At 37.4% G+C, this 11,922-nt stretch overlaps 1 long non-coding RNA gene across 1 annotated transcript; it reads left to right on the top strand.

Annotated features, from left to right (window-relative positions):
- Positions 1–235: 235 nt before the first annotated feature.
- LOC136367015 (uncharacterized) lies at positions 236–10,059 on the top strand. The gene is made up of 3 exons (XR_010744623.1): positions 236–432; positions 8,713–8,843; positions 9,865–10,059. It is a non-coding gene; the product is annotated as an uncharacterized lncRNA (long non-coding RNA).
- The last annotated feature ends 1,863 nt before the right edge of the window (positions 10,060–11,922 follow it).

The raw sequence follows: 11,922 nt of genomic DNA, 5'->3' as shown, positions 1-11,922 counted from the left end.
AGTGTTGACATTGTATCTTGCCTTATTTTTGCACAGTTCAGTGGAATTTATGCTTGCAGCAGAATGCAGGATCTTTCTGCATGTCAGTTTTGAAACATTTTCACGAGGCAAAGCACTTTGAATCCCAAGAATAGGAGATATGGGCTCACTACCAGGGTAGTTTTACACAAACATTTAATTTGTTACTTTTCTGCTTTTCTGTTCTTTCTCTCTCTTGGTGTTTTTTTGGTTTTTTTTAAACTTCATTTATAGTGACTGTATTTGTTCTGCTGAAAAGTGCGGAAGTAATCAGAATGTTTATTTTATCACCGAGTTTGTATAATAACATTTGCTATAAACTGATTTTTTTAGGTTCCAAGACAGTGCAATTGATTAGATGCATATCTTCTGCATTATAGAACAGATCACACCCAGCTGCACAGCTTTTCTCAGGTAAGTGAGCTATTATATATTCCCTTTTTTCTTCCCTTCCCCAACTCCCTTAATTAATAAGGAAAATCAGACATCTATCTGCATGAGGCTTGTTTTAAAGTCAGTACATATATCCATGGAAAATAAATATCTAGTTACTAGGATTTATCCACTGGGGCCAGCTCTAATAATGAATTTGAAATAGGATTTTCTTACTACAGAAAAAAAAAAAAAATTCCTCAGACTCAAAGATAAATCAAAGGGAAGTGGCACCCTGGTGGACCAGACAACCCATTGGCAGCACAGTCACATGAAAGCCTCAGAGGTCACTGCCTCAGTATCAGCAAAGCTATTTGTAGAACTCACTGTGGAGTTTCACATCACGGCTAAATCAGAATACTTAATAACCTGGCACCCAAATTTCACATGTTGCCAGTCTCAGTCCTTATGTGAGCCTTCCTTTCACTGATTTGGAAGCTTCCCCTTTGAGTTGTAAAGCATGGATACACAGTCCTATGTTTTGACAACTCAAAAAAAAATTAATTTAGAACCAGAATTAGGAGACTTACTGTGTGGATGTACAGGTAGGTGAATTTTATTGCAAAAAGCATGCTGGCTACATCTACAGCAGATTCTCTGAAATGAGAAGGACAAGATAACTCTAATGAAATCTTAGATATGTGATTTTCTTCCAGTCTATGATATAACTAGGGCCATTACTGAATTTTCTTCAGAGGCCAGCATTTTTAACTGAATCATTAACAGGACCATTAACTGCTTATGAGTAAAGTGTCTGCTTTGCATGATTTTTTTTTTTTTTTTTTTAGGATGCTTTGGTTGCTTTTGGGGGAATGGTAATGTAGATCAGACACTTGAACCCATTCCCACACACATTCTCTTTTCTACCCATCCATTAATTTTGATTTTGAAAAGTTGCAATGGGATTTTCTGAAATTTTTGAATTTGTGTCTCATGTCCCTATTCTAATGTAAGAAGAACCTCCCCAGCCAATTTGTATCTCCCAGAAGCCAAAAATGCTGGAGTGATGGCCTGTCCTCACTTCGAAAAGAGACTGTGGTGCACTGCAGGAGATGTAGTTCGACAGGAATGTTCAATCTATACAGCAGATCAGGAGCCAAGAAATACTTGAACAGAGCTCCCACGGCTAAGCAGGGCTCTGAGCACCTCACTTAATCTACAGTGTGACCACTCCCCACCTGTAAACTGACACACACTTCCTTGTTTCACAAAGGCTTCAAGAGGATAAAAATCTGTGAAAGTTATGAGATTCTCAGATACTGTGATAAGTCCCAGGATAAACAAATGTTGAATGCAAAACAGCAGCTTGCATGGTACATATTCAAGGGCATGTGGAATGAATTAGAAAGATGAAGAGAGGGAGCAAAAGAATGAGAATGGGGAGAAGCAGAAGGGAGAAAGGATAGACAGAAACACTGCAATTCAGGCAGTGTCACTGGAAGCTATGGGAGAGTTGCACTGAGTCCTGCACACTTTGAGTTCAAGTTCCAATCTTGGAAGTGTTTATAAAGCTAAACTGAGCCAACAGCTTACTAAATGAGTTTTTTTGCAAAATTCCAATGTTGACATTTTTGTGAAGTGACCAAAAGTAACTCCCAAATAAGGGATCTTACTGTGTGCATTTAGAGCATGAGTGGAGATATTAAACCTAGGTTATATTTAATATAACACAATAGTCTTTTTTGGAGGGAAAACAATAAAAGCAGTTTAGGAAAATTTAATTTTTGTATTGTGCCCTGCCAGTGGTGTGAGGGAAAAGTCTGGATATAGACATGTGTATGTATATAGACATGTATGGGATCTGTAAATAATAGGCAATAAGGACATACACAATTCCTTATTGTCCTTAATAATGTCCTTAACCGCTTTTTTTTGTTTGTTTGTTTTTGGTTTTGTTTTTGTTGAGAGGGCATATTATGAAACTACATACTGGGAACAGATTAGTGGATTATTTTTTTCTGACAGTGGAATATAAAGATCAACCATTCACTCATTAAAAGATCAAATTCATTTTTAGAACTGCAGGTTTAGCAATATGACAGATCGGTTAGAGAAGCTGCTGCTGCTTTTCAAAGAACTGAAGAGTGTGGTCAGTAAAGAAGAGGAAAAGCTGTTTGGCATGGCAAGAACGAAGTGACAAAACTCAGAGGAGAAAATGTAGGATTTATGTGTAGAAAGGTTTAATACAGTGATGCCAGGTAGGTAGTTTTATGTTACTACTGGGAAGTGTGGAAAGCCTGCAATTGGGATGGAGGGCATGTGTCCTTTTTGCTGCAGAACATACTGATGTGATACATTCCTGTGCAGAACGACAAAACTCCTGCTCAGCCTTCCAAAAAGGATTTAGGCAATGCACAGTAATTTATGCTGGCTTTCTGTGCTAGAGGTCAAAATTGCCACTGGTCATACTAATGACAAGCCTCTGCTCGACTGCAGTGAAGCAGTGGCTGCAGATCAGGTGTGCTGATATTGCAAAACCTCTTTCAGCAGCAAGGAATGAAATGGCTTAGCGTTAAATGGAAGGACCTGAAACAGAGAGTTGCTCATGGTTTGCTGAGGAATGTCTCAAAGTCACTCTAAGGTATCGAATGCTCATACCATTTACACTAAGCTGGGCTGCCTTAGAAGCAGCTGAATATTTTGGTGAGTTTTGTTTCTCTTTGCAGTGATTCACTTCCTACTAAAACAATGGCTCTTAACAAATAACTGGCTTAGGTACTTCTCTATGTCCACTTTGCATATACATGCATTACAGGCATCTTCATCCCCACAAAATCTCCTTGATATTTATTAACTTCAGAAGCAAAATTTAAAATACTATTTAGATGGTGTTTGAAATCCTCTTAGGCACCTCATATGCATTTGTGTGTCTAGATTCCATTTAAAATCTGACACTAGAAGCCCATGTGACACTTGAAATAGAACTTCAAAAATGTAGTTTTTATAGTCTGATCTTCATGAAAAGTATTATCTTTTGAAGTTCGTCAGGCAGAACTATTAAGATAAAAACAATCCACAACTGAAAATAGTTATGTTGCATTTTGAAGATTCTCTCTGCAGGTCACAAAGCACAGTAGATTTTGTGAGGCAAGATCATCAGCCTACTGAAATTAATGAGAACTCTTTGCATTCAGTGAGCTTCACATCACAACCTTCACTAAAGTATATCCAGATAGACTTACACACTGTTTACTGCATTTTATTTGAATGAAAGTGAAAACTAATGCAAGTGTCAAGAGAAAAACAGCTAAAAATTATATGGGTAATAGACCTGCTGAACAACTGATGGAGGAGGTAGCTAAGTACCCAGAGGGGTTTGGAAGGAAAACAGCAGGTATTATTTGAATAAACATGTTTAAAATACTGAAATGTTTCTAAGGTGCATACAAGAAGTCCAGAAAGCCAACAAAGGGTTTTAATCATAGATAAATTTTAAAACATAATATTCTGGAATGTTGTACCAAAATCTTTCTGTACCAAAATCCTTTGGTACAGAAATTTATAGATTCTAAATGGCGTGACACATCTTCTCATCACACGAATGAAATACAATAAGGTATATACTTTCCCATACCTTATGACTTCTCTTCCCCACATCTTTTGCACAGTGGTTTTTAATTTTAGGATTTCATCACCATCATTCCCCCTTTCCTCCTGAAGCAGGCAGTGGGAGATCACTGCCATCTACAGATAGAAGATAGTATCACTAATATTAGAGCAAATTGTTGGAACAGTTTCATGTTGGAATATTATTCTCTCTTTCCCTTGAGCACTTGTCTCCTCAACCCTGCCTTCCTCTTAAAACAACCCACAAAGTCACCCAACACATGCTATCATTTCTTTGGCACCCTGATCGTAATTGCCCACATTAAAGAAAAAGCATTGTACTTTAAGGGTCTCAGAAGCCCTGTAATATTTTGAGTCAAAGTTGAAAGAAAAAAAAAAAAAAGGGAAAAAAAAAAGCAGGATTCACAAATGTGCTTTCCATTACTTATTATATTTGTCAAAATTTTGTATACATGTCAAAATTATAAGTGGGTTCTTACAGCTTTCTCAGAAGGCAGCTGAGAGAAATAACAAACTCTGTGGACATTTTGAGATGGATTGAGTAAGTGGGTACCTGCTTTCCATGTACCACTGTTCGGGTCGTTGTTTCAGGATGACACATCAGGAAACACAGGCAGGTATGGCACTGCTTAATCTCAATTTATTATCTGTCTTTTATTTTCTTCCTCCAAAGAAGGGAGTAAGAAAATTGATAAAGCTTGATGTTATTTTTATTTATTGTAGAAGAACCACACATCTGCAGCCTATCAAAACACATTACAATTAATATAACTTTAAAAAGGAAAAGAAGTAAAATTCATAATTTCCATCCTGTATCTTGTGTATTAGGTAGAATGTTTTTGATTGTAACAAGAATGTTTATCAAACATGTCAGATATTCGTTATTAAGATACAACAGCATTCACTATTTTTAAGCTCTTCCAATAGATGCTGTTCACTGAATTCTTGAAATTACAGTCTATCTGATACATTAAAAATATCAGAATCACAGAATTGGCAAATTAAAAACAGTCCTGTGTCCCTGTTAAGGGTAAGTGATTTGGCAGCTTGCATTTCCATTTCTGCCATGTTATACTTGACACAGTAAAGAAACTGATGGGCAGAACCAAAAAGAACCTATTTCCCTCTGAAATATCTAAGTGTATGATTTGGCTTACTGTAATTATTTTTACCTATGAACTTGAGAGTTTAAGTCTTCAGGAGATCACACAGCTGTAATATTTAGGTTGGAAAAAAAAAAAAGGCACAAGCTAAATGCAGCGGAGGTAAAGTAATCTGTAATTGCAGGGGCTTTCATCTGCTGTCTGCCTAAATAGTCTTCTTCATGCACTAGAGAAATCCTTCTTATTTGCTTTCCAGGTGAGAGAAATTCCCTGGCTTGTTTGTCCTGCTGTCTGTATATCATCCTAGCAGCCAGAGTAGAATTCTGCTTTGTTTTGGGAGTCCATTGCAGCATGATAATATGATTGCTTCAAGGAACATATTCCTGTACTAGCAACACCAAACAAGTCTATTTTTGGACAAGTCCAAGGAACAAAAGCAACAGTTAATCTGGTCTGATCATAGGGAAGTAGAGATCTCTGACTCTGAAAACCTTTATCATCATTGTTTTGCACAACCAGTTTTCCCGTTATAGTCCTGTGCCCACTGAATTGCAGAAGATACGTCTGGTTTCCTTTAAAACTTCTGACAATTTGAACCCAGTTCATAAGAGCAGCTTTCAAAAAATACAGGCTGAAAGTTTAGGCCCCACTGAAGTCAATGGCAAAAGTCGTGTCAGCTTCAGTAAGGTCAGATTTTCATTCCTGATATTGATTCAGCTGCTACCTTTAAATACAACAGCTGTAAGGTTGTTTCTACAAAAAGTCAGTGTCAGGTGTGTTTATTATTTTAAACCACACCATTTCTTTAGAAAAGTAAATATCTGAGTACCTTTAAATTTCAACTAGCAAGATAGGAAGTCTGACAGGAGGCATGCCTGTGTTTCACACATTTTTAACATTTATTTAATTGAAATGGTTTTATGGAAACTACAGAATGAAAGCTGGTTTTTTTTCCCTCTCTCCCTTTCAAAGGGCATTTCTATACGTAGCCAGGAGGTGGCATTCCTGGGTAACAGTTAAAGGAATTCATGGACAATTTCTCTTTTGCATATGAGAGAGAAAAAAGGTATATTACTATAGTGGTAGTTAGTCAATTAACGGAGGATTAAACTAATGCAATAAATTTGCTTTATATATTCTTTGTTTTATGAGAAGTGGCAGAGTTATTCAGTAGTAGACATTAATCTTCATGATGAGACAGCAGGGATCTGGCAAGTTATATTCATCTTCCTGTAAAGTATTTGATAGTAAAAGTCCTTGTCTTCAGTTACACCATTTTGTTCCTCCAAATAAGCCAGTTTGCAATAATTCATTGACCACAATAATACTCACTATAATACTGTTATAAGAACAGCTAGGGAATCTGGGGGAAAAAACCCCAACAACACAACAAACCAGCTGAATTTTATCCAGTCAATGAATCTTAATCAGATTTTTCAAAGTCTGATCATTCCCATTTGTGATCCAGTTGGTCTATGGAGTATTGCCATATTTAACATCTGTGTCACATCATGCCTTTCCTGTTGCCTCATTGATCAACAGACAACATGTGATGTTTCCCAGATGTTCAAACACGGCAGATCCCAAAAGACCTATTAAATTACACTGAAAGGAAAACAACATCTATGTTGTAAAAGTTTTGTTAAATTCAGGTATGCCTGAATATTCACAAACGTGCCACAAGATACTTACTGATATTCAAATTGCTTTTAAAAATCAGTCAAACTCTTTGAAATGTCTACATTGTGTATTATATAAGGCCTCTGTGTCACAGAGTTGGTAAAATTTTCTATTCTGCAATGTAAAACAAGTTAAAAGAGAATTAAGCATCTACTTACACAATGAGAAGATAAACAACTGGATTTTTTATTTAATTTTACTATTTGTCTCCTCTCACTATATGCAATCCGTGTCCTTGCCTATTTTTACTCAGATTTCTTGATGATTTTTTTTTCTCAGATAAAGCTGAATAAATAATGATTTTTAGAAGCTTGGGCATTTCATTCTCTAAAGAAGGCAAGGCAGTATATGCTGTTCTTCAGTGTGGCCTTTTTCCACTGAAAAACATCATTACAAAGATCAAGACTTACTAAGACATTACTTAAACCTTTGTTCTGTACCTGAATAACAGTGACATGAAATTCTAGATTGGATTTCAGACAGCAAATTCGATCCAGTTTACGCCAGCATGGTACAACATTCTGCTTTGAAACAGAATGACACAGTATATCCTTCACACCTTTCTGAAGCTAGTGCTACTCTTCTAGCAACATTCCAACTTCAAATTTTGTGCTGGCATTTTCAGCCATGAGAGCCTCAGGATTTTTTTCTGAACACAGATAGCTGTATGCAGAAAATCAGTACCTTTCTTTTGTCACCTGTGAATCAGCAGCACAGGAAACTCAGGTGCAATCTGTTTAAATCAAAGCCACATTTCTCCACATTGCTACAATGACTCATCAAAAGTTTGTTTTGCCTTAGTCTTTAATAAGAAGGAGCACAGCTACTTCGGAAAAGCCACCTCAAAGAGAGATGTTCCTTCTGCGTTTACATCAACATTTGTTTTTCTCTTGAATCAAAAAGGTTTTTGCAATAAGTTGCTTTTTCTTCCCCAGAAAAGAGGTTAAGAAATTCCAGTTCAGAAATGGCCTCATATTTCTTTTTGGTATTTTCCAATAGAAAAAAAAGTTTTATTTTGTTTTGTTTTCCCGGCCCGGGCTTTGCTGGTGGATTTGTCAGCTTGCTGTATCTCCATGGAGCAGCTCCCTGCGGGAGCCAGGCGCTCGGTTCCCGCTGCTCCCGGGATCTGCACTCGGGGGATGCGGCCCCTGGAGGTAACACATCCACAGAGGGATCGAGCGGCCACACCAGCTGCTCGTGTGAAGTAACGCTGCTGCACTGACAACCGTGAGGTTCGAAGTTTAAGTGATGTTTTTTTCCCATCTGATCAGAAAATGAAAATGTTTCCATTTAGGGAAATAGACTTGCCCAGAAGAAGACATCTTACAGGTTTTTTCCGATGGTTTATCAAGTTGAAAACTGCAAGTGAGGAGGAAATAAAAACACACTGGGTATCCTGGATTAGTAATACTCCAGTATTTTCAGGTTTGTCTCCACTGTGGAGTAATTTTGGACAGTTACACCTTTATTTCAATTTACACACATAACTAATTTTTGTTGAGCAGTCTAGCATTGTCTGAGAGCACTGAGTAACCAGATATATGTTAATTACAAACCCTTTTTTTAGTGATACTAGGAACAATACAGGCACCTAAAAGTTGCAAGATCTCCAAGTTGGAGCTGTCCAGGAGTCCATTCACATGGTATAATTTGCGACATTAGGATTGCTAATTTTTAGAAGCTTCAGAATGACAGAGGTGCATACAGAAAGAAGTAGGTTGTTGAGTTTTTAAAATTAGAGTATCTACTTATAGTACAGACATATGTAACTCAAAAAAAAAAATCTCTCTAGATTTTTGAATTCACCTGAACTGTTTATATGTCTTTATAAAAGAAATACATACTAGAACAATCTTTATTATTTAATGGTATAAGGCTTAACAAACTTTTGTTTTGCTATTGACATTTGCAGAACAACAGCCAGAGACTTAGCAAAGCAAGGACAGAAGGTATGGGCAGTATCACAGAAAAGCATGTGGAATACAAACACACGAAGGAGACAAGAAAAGCAAAGATCTGGATAATGGTAAAGCAACGCATATGGTAAGTCAGCTTGAGAAGAACAGTCACATATGCCAAAAATAATTCACTAGCTACATTTAGTTAGAAGATCTGGGGAGCAAACACAGGCATCCTAAACAACGGCAGTAGGTTAGCCAGAGTGTCTGCTGGCCCCAGGGTCACATATTCCTGCTCTAACTGCCAGCAGCGTCCGCTTGGAATGAGGAGCTTTCCAAGTGCTGGCCAGTGCTGGCTGTGGAGAGAGAACTGTCTGCTCTTTTCCGTTTCTCATGATTTCTTATGAAATGTATACTGCAATGTAAAGGCCCTGTCAGAAATACCTGAGCCAGTTGATCTGTGCAGAATGTGCTGATCTGCAGAATTGCTTGGTTGTGTTCTAGAAACAAAATCATAGCGTTGGCCTGCTCTCACACATGAACATATCTTTGTTTGACCAATTCTTTCTGTTCAATTATTAATAATTCTTTCATTTAAATACATAGAAAGGCTGCTAAAACAAGAACATGAGATATCCTTACTGTCTTGGGCATATTTTGCAGAAGGATTTTCTTCTGTTCTTGTTATTGGAGTAATTTGCTGTTGGCATTACTTTCACAGTGTCAGCTCCCAAGTTTGTTGCATGACATCTGTAAAATAATGAAATGGATGACATTTGGGAACAATTTCACCAAGTGTTCTAGTCCTTTGGATTTCACCCTAGAGCAGTATGTTTTTTATTACTTCATTTGCTTGGGTCAAAACTTAAGAATCGGTGTCAATTGGTTTAGTAATCCGCCCTCTTTGTAGAATTGTCAAACTAGATGAATCTGAGCCTGTTTTATTTTGAAAGCTTTCTACAAGTTTGCTCTTGTAGAGTGGGTCATTGACCAACTGTTGTCTCAAATGGCATAGTTTTCCTAGAGGATCATCTTTTCCAAATGCTTGTTACCCAAACAATAACATTGATGTTCTCTTCCTGTGACCAAAAAACACAGCCTATTGCCACAATTTTGACAATTAATATGAAAACTAACTAGGTAATCTGCACTGTCATTACATACAGATAATCCTTACAGACCATTAATGGATATCACATCATGTCTGAGAGTCTTGCTCACTGTTGTTTGTAGTTGCTCTTGTCCTGAATCAGGTGAGTACATCCCAAGTCTCCTTCTAATGCCTTGTGTTGAAATGTATTGCATGATGAGCTGATGCACAGAAATTTATCTTTTCCTTACGGCATAAATATTTAAAAAAAGTGCTTTAATAATGTAGTCAGCGTGGCTCAGAATCAAATACAATAGAATTTAATCTCAAACTCATCTTTCCTCCCTTTTTTGATGTGTTCTTTTGTAATACTTTGTGTGGCTGCTACTGCGATTTCAGCTGTTACAAAATGATTTGTACATTAAAAACCAAACACCTAGGAGATTGTTTGCCGTATCTTCAGGTTGAGTTTCTGATGACAGTGTTCTTCTCATAGTATTAGCCACATGAAATGCAAGTGAATTATACATTTAACCTTTTATCCAAGACTCTCTCCTTTGAATTTCACAGGGCCAGTTTTCAAGCACAGTTCTCCCATGTAAGTAGGCAGTACATATTTTCTAGTCACTGCCTTGATCTGAGCCAGTTAGGATTTCTCAGTTTGTACAAATTCCATTGTCCATTTTATCACATCTGATTCAGCAACAAGTTGGAGCCATTATGAATTCCTCTCATGCATTTTAATATTTCCTCAGTAGTGGAAGAGTAACTGTTGTTTAAATACCCAGACATCTAGAACTTTTGCCTGGAAGGCCCCCTCCATGAAGCATTTTTCACTCTGCCCTTAGTACTATGCCCTAGCCTGTCTTCCAACAACTTTAAGAGAAGCTTTTTTTTCCATCATGTCAACATTTATCTGAACCACTTCCCAATTTTTTGTAGTATTTCTCATTTCTTTCATTTTAAAAACTGAATCACTAACTTTGCATAAAATTTAGGGATTATCCCCCAGCAAATTACAATCCTTTTTTTCCCATGAGATATAACTATGTGTTTATAAAGCCTTCTAGACATTCCTTAGCCACTGTATGTTACTGGCTACAAGCTATAACTTTTGCTTGTATCTGAACTGAATACCAGTATCTTTCAGGGTGCCTCCACCAAGTTATCAACACCTGGACTATACAAGTTGCTCATTAATTAGGTTTTCACATTGTCTGTACCACTGAGCAATTAGGCTATGAAGTGAAATTTCCACAGGGCATTCCCACTTGCGAATTCTTGTACCATTTCAGCAGAGACAACATGGCTGCTATCCCTGGGCTACAAGCAGGATTTTTTAAAAGAAGAAGTTGTAGACATACAGCCTTACTAAAGTTCTTTATCTAATCCAATTTTACAGCTAACAGCCAGAGCAACTCCATAATCCTTTCATTCCCCTCCACAGTGATTTATTTCAAACTCCTTCCTTCTTTGCTCTGGTCCAGCCATTCCTAAAGCCGAAGATTAGCCAAAGCTGCCGTGTCTCCCTAATTCCATAGCACAGTAAGAGCTTGCTTTAATTCCTTTTCTGGAGCTCCAAGATCCTAGTTTAGGCCTTATTTCCTCACCTGAGGTGTCTACCAATGTGTCACTAATTTAAGCCATAACTAATTTGGCCCTGACAGTTAACATCCTGCTGCCACTTTCAATTAGGGAGGAGAAACAACTGCTGAAATCAGGTGTCTGTGGTGTAATCATGCTTACTTGTAAGGAGGCCAAAAATGCTCTTCCCCTAGACACAGGTGGCACCAGATAATATGGTGATGGCAAGGCTTCTTTCAAAGAAGAAAAACCTGAAGGACTTCACCTAACAGTTTGTCTTCCAGAGTAAATGTTGCCTGGTACTCTCCTCTTTGCTTTCTCTTCTGCCCCTCCTCCACAGAGAGTTCTTTGTCAAGTAACAGCCAGATCCTTAACTCATTAATGTGTTTTTCTTTACACTTTGTTTCTTAGTGGTATAGTGTTTTTTTTATAAGAAGCAGGAACAGTGATTCCTTTCACCCAAATTACAGTGTGATAACCAGTATGAAAGTTCTTGTATTTTTTCTTCTTTTCTATTCTAAAGAAGTAACTCTAACACACTCTGAAAATG

The sequence above is a fragment of the Sylvia atricapilla genome, chromosome 13 (genome assembly GCF_009819655.1).
Source record: "Sylvia atricapilla isolate bSylAtr1 chromosome 13, bSylAtr1.pri, whole genome shotgun sequence".
Lineage (NCBI taxonomy): Eukaryota > Metazoa > Chordata > Aves > Passeriformes > Sylviidae > Sylvia > Sylvia atricapilla.
The sequence above is the reverse complement of the archived record's forward strand: the minus strand, read 5'-3'. Positions and strand labels throughout refer to the sequence as shown.